This window comes from Scardinius erythrophthalmus, assembly GCF_964197995.2.
Source record: "Scardinius erythrophthalmus genome assembly, chromosome: 9".
NCBI classification, from domain to species: domain Eukaryota; kingdom Metazoa; phylum Chordata; class Actinopteri; order Cypriniformes; family Leuciscidae; genus Scardinius; species Scardinius erythrophthalmus.
Window position 1 is genome coordinate 450,001 of NC_138229.1, and position 5,000 is coordinate 455,000.

The window sequence follows — 5,000 nt, forward strand, 5'->3', positions numbered from 1 at the left end:
TCAGTTCAGTGTTCAGTGTTCACTCAGTTCAGTGTTCACTCAGTTCAGTGTTCACTCAGTGTTCACTCAGTTCAGTGTTCACTCAGTTCAGTGTTCACTCAGTGTTCACTCAGTTCAGTGTTCACTCAGTTCAGTGTTCACTCAGTTCACTCAGTTCAGTGTTCACTCAGTTCAGTGTTCACTCAGTTCAGTGTTCAGTGTTCACTCAGTTCAGTGTTCAGTGTTCACTCAGTTCAGTGTTGAGTCAGTTCAGTGTTGAGTCAGTTCAGTGTTGAGTCAGTTCAGTGTTGAGTCAGTTCAGTGTTGAGTCAGTTCATTGTTGAGTCAGTTCATTGTTGAGTCAGTTCATTGTTGAGTCAGTTCATTGTTGAGTCAGTTCATTGTTGAGTCAGTTCAGTGTTCACTCAGTTCAGTGTTCACTCAGTTCAGTGTTCACTCAGTTCAATGTTCAGTCAGTTCAGTGTTCACTCAGTTCAGTGTTCACTCAGGGGTGCGTTTCCCGAAAGCATCGTTGGCCAACTATGGTCGCAAGTTCCGTCGTTACCAATAGAGTTCAATGGACATTGCGATGAACTTGCGACCATAGTTGGCCAACGATGCTTTCGGGGAACGCACCCCAGTTCAGTGTTCACTCAGTTCAGTGTTGAGTCAGTTCAGTGTTCACTCAGTTCAGTGTTGAGTCAGTTCAGTGTCGAGTCAGTTCAGTGTTCGCTCAGTTCAGTGTTCGCTCAGTTCAGTGTTCACTCAGTTCAGTGTTGAGTCAGTTCAGTGTTCACTCAGTTCAGTGTTCACTCAGTTCAGTGTTCACTCAGTTCAGTGTTGAGTCAGTTCAGTGTTGAGTCAGTTCAGTGTCGAGTCAGTTCAGTGTTCACTCAGTTCAGTGTTGAGTCAGTTCAGTGTTCACTCAGTTCAGTGTTCACTCAGTTCAGTGTTCAGTGTTTACTCAGTTCAGTGTTCACTCAGTTCAGTGTTGACTCAGTTCAGTGTTCACTCAGTTCAGTGTTCACTCAGTTCAGTGTTCAGTGTTTACTCAGTTCAGTGTTCACTCAGTTCAGTGTTCACTCAGTTCAGTGTTCACTCAGTTCAGTGTTCACTCAGTTCAGTGTTGAGTCAGTTCAGTGTTCACTCAGTTCAGTGTTGAGTCAGTTCAGTGTTCACTCAGTTCAGTGTTCACTCAGTTCAGTGTTCACTCAGTTCAGTGTTCAGTGTTTACTCAGTTCAGTGTTCACTCAGTTCAGTGTTCACTCAGTTCAGTGTTCACTCAGTTCAGTGTTGAGTCAGTTCAGTGTTGAGTCAGTTCAGTGTTCACTCAGTTCAGTGTTGAGTCAGTTCAGTGTTCACTCAGTTCAGTGTTGAGTCAGTTCAGTGTTCACTCAGTTCAGTGTTCACTCAGTTCAGTGTTCACTCAGTTCAGTGTTCACTCAGTTCAGTGTTGAGTCAGTTCAGTGTTCACTCAGTTCAGTGTTCACTCAGTTCAGTGTTCACTCAGTTCAGTGTTGAGTCAGTTCAGTGTCGAGTCAGTTCAGTGTCGAGTCAGTTCAGTGTCGAGTCAGTTCAGTGTCGAGTCAGTTCAGTGTCGAGTCAGTTCAGTGTTCACTCAGTTCAGTGTTGAGTCAGTTCAGTGTTCACTCAGTTCAGTGTTCACTCAGTTCAGTGTTCAGTGTTTACTCAGTTCAGTGTTCACTCAGTTCAGTGTTCACTCAGTTCAGTGTTCACTCAGTTCAGTGTTCACTCAGTTCAGTGTTCACTCAGTTCAGTGTTGAGTCAGTTCAGTGTTGAGTCAGTTCAGTGTTGAGTCAGTTCAGTGTCGAGTCAGTTCAGTGTTCACTCAGTTCAGTGTTGAGTCAGTTCAGTGTTCACTCAGTTCAGTGTTCACTCAGTTCAGTGTTCAGTGTTCACTCAGTTCAGTGTTCACTCAGTTCAGTGTTCACTCAGTTCAGTGTTCACTCAGTTCAGTGTTCACTCAGTTCAGTGTTCACTCAGTTCAGTGTTCACTCAGTTCAGTGTTCACTCAGTTCAGTGTTCACTCAGTTCAGTGTTCACTCAGTTCAGTGTTCACTCAGTTCAGTGTTCACTCAGTTCAGTGTTCACTCAGTTCAGTGTTGAGTCAGTTCAGTGTTCACTCAGTTCAGTGTTCACTCAGTTCAGTGTTCAGTGTTCACTCAGTTCAGTGTTCACTCAGTTCAGTGTTCACTCAGTTCAGTGTTCACTCAGTTCAGTGTTCACTCAGTTCAGTGTTCACTCAGTTCAGTGTTGAGTCAGTTCAGTGTTCACTCAGTTCAGTGTTGAGTCAGTTCAGTGTTTACTCAGTTCAGTGTTCACTCAGTTCAGTGTTCAGTGTTTACTCAGTTCAGTGTTCACTCAGTTCAGTGTTCACTCAGTTCAGTTTTCACTCAGTTCAGTGTTCACTCAGTTCAGTGTTCTCTCAGTTCAGTGTTCACTCAGTTCAGTGTTCACTCAGTTCAGTGTTCACTCAGTTCAGTGTTCACTCAGTTCAGTGTTCTCTCAGTTCAGTGTTCACTCAGTTCAGTGTTCACTCAGTTCAGTGTTCACTCAGTTCAGTGTTCACTCAGTTCAGTGTTCACTCAGTTCAGTGTTCACTCAGTTCAGTGTTGAGTCAGTTCAGTGTTCACTCAGTTCAGTGTTGAGTCAGTTCAGTGTTCACTCAGTTCAGTGTTCACTCAGTTCAGTGTTCAGTGTTCACTCAGTTCAGTGTTCACTCAGTTCAGTGTTCACTCAGTTCAGTGTTCACTCAGTTCAGTGTTGAGTCAGTTCAGTGTTGAGTCAGTTCAGTGTTCACTCAGTTCAGTGTTGAGTCAGTTCAGTGTTCACTCAGTTCAGTGTTGAGTCAGTTCAGTGTTCACTCAGTTCAGTGTTCACTCAGTTCAGTGTTCACTCAGTTCAGTGTTCACTCAGTTCAGTGTTGAGTCAGTTCAGTGTTCACTCAGTTCAGTGTTCACTCAGTTCAGTGTTCACTCAGTTCAGTGTTCACTCAGTTCAGTGTTGAGTCAGTTCAGTGTTGAGTCAGTTCAGTGTTGAGTCAGTTCAGTGTCGAGTCAGTTCAGTGTTCACTCAGTTCAGTGTTGAGTCAGTTCAGTGTTCACTCAGTTCAGTGTTCACTCAGTTCAGTGTTCAGTGTTTACTCAGTTCAGTGTTCACTCAGTTCAGTGTTCACTCAGTTCAGTGTTCACTCAGTTCAGTGTTCACTCAGTTCAGTGTTGAGTCAGTTCAGTGTTGAGTCAGTTCAGTGTTGAGTCAGTTCAGTGTCGAGTCAGTTCAGTGTTCACTCAGTTCAGTGTTGAGTCAGTTCAGTGTTCACTCAGTTCAGTGTTCACTCAGTTCAGTGTTCAGTGTTTACTCAGTTCAGTGTTCACTCAGTTCAGTGTTCACTCAGTTCAGTGTTCACTCAGTTCAGTGTTCACTCAGTTCAGTGTTCACTCAGTTCAGTGTTCAGTGTTCACTCAGTTCAGTGTTCACTCAGTTCAGTGTTCACTCAGTTCAGTGTTCACTCAGTTCAGTGTTCACTCAGTTCAGTGTTCACTCAGTTCAGTGTTGAGTCAGTTCAGTGTTCACTCAGTTCAGTGTTCACTCAGTTCAGTGTTCACTCAGTTCAGTGTTCACTCAGTTCAGTGTTCAGTGTTCACTCAGTTCAGTGTTCACTCAGTTCAGTGTTCACTCAGTTCAGTGTTGAGTCAGTTCAGTGTTCACTCAGTTCAGTGTTCACTCAGTTCAGTGTTCACTCAGTTCAGTGTTGAGTCAGTTCAGTGTTCACTCAGTTCAGTGTTCACTCAGTTCAGTGTTCAGTGTTCACTCAGTTCAGTGTTCAGTGTTCACTCAGTTCAGTGTTCAGTGTTCACTCAGTTCAGTGTTCACTCAGTTCAGTGTTCACTCAGTTCAGTGTTCACTCAGTTCAGTGTTCACTCAGTTCAGTGTTCACTCAGTTCAGTGTTCACTCAGTTCAGTGTTGAGTCAGTTCAGTGTTCACTCAGTTCAGTGTTGAGTCAGTTCAGTGTTTACTCAGTTCAGTGTTCACTCAGTTCAGTGTTCAGTGTTTACTCAGTTCAGTGTTCACTCAGTTCAGTGTTCACTCAGTTCAGTTTTCACTCAGTTCAGTGTTCACTCAGTTCAGTGTTCACTCAGTTCAGTGTTCACTCAGTTCAGTGTTCACTCAGTTCAGTGTTCACTCAGTTCAGTGTTCACTCAGTTCAGTGTCGAGTCAGTTCAGTGTCGAGTCAGTTCAGTGTCGAGTCAGTTCAGTGTTCACTCAGTTCAGTGTTCACTCAGTTCAGTGTTCACTCAGTTCAGTGTTCACTCAGTTCAGTGTTGAGTCAGTTCAGTGTTCACTCAGTTCAGTGTTGAGTCAGTTCAGTGTTCACTCAGTTCAGTGTTCACTCAGTTCAGTGTTCAGTGTTCACTCAGTTCAGTGTTGACTCAGTTCAGTGTTCACTCAGTTCAGTGTTCACTCAGTTCAGTGTTCAGTGTTTACTCAGTTCAGTGTTCACTCAGTTCAGTGTTCACTCAGTTCAGTGTTCACTCAGTTCAGTGTTGAGTCAGTTCAGTGTTCACTCAGTTCAGTGTTGAGTCAGTTCAGTGTTCACTCAGTTCAGTGTTCACTCAGTTCAGTGTTCAGTGTTTACTCAGTTCAGTGTTCACTCAGTTCAGTGTTCACTCAGTTCAGTGTTCACTCAGTTCAGTGTTGAGTCAGTTCAGTGTTGAGTCAGTTCAGTGTTCACTCAGTTCAGTGTTGAGTCAGTTCAGTGTTGAGTCAGTTCAGTGTTGAGTCAGTTCAGTGTTGAGTCAGTTCAGTGTTGAGTCAGTTCAGTGTTCACTCAGTTCAGTGTTCACTCAGTTCAGTGTTCACTCAGTTCAGTGTTCACTCAGTTCAGTGTTGAGTCAGTTCAGTGTCGAGTCAGTTCAGTGTCGAGTCAGTTCAGTGTTCACTCAGTTCAGTGTTGAGTCAGTTCAGTGTTCACTCAGTTCAGTGTTCACTCAGTTCAGTG

General features: G+C 43.9%; 1 protein-coding gene across 2 annotated transcripts in view; it reads left to right on the forward strand.

The window, feature by feature from the left end:
• The window catches only part of sugp1 (SURP and G patch domain containing 1), a 23,713-nt gene that overhangs the window by 13,289 nt on the left and 5,424 nt on the right, over positions 1–5,000 (forward strand). The window lies entirely within an intron of this gene.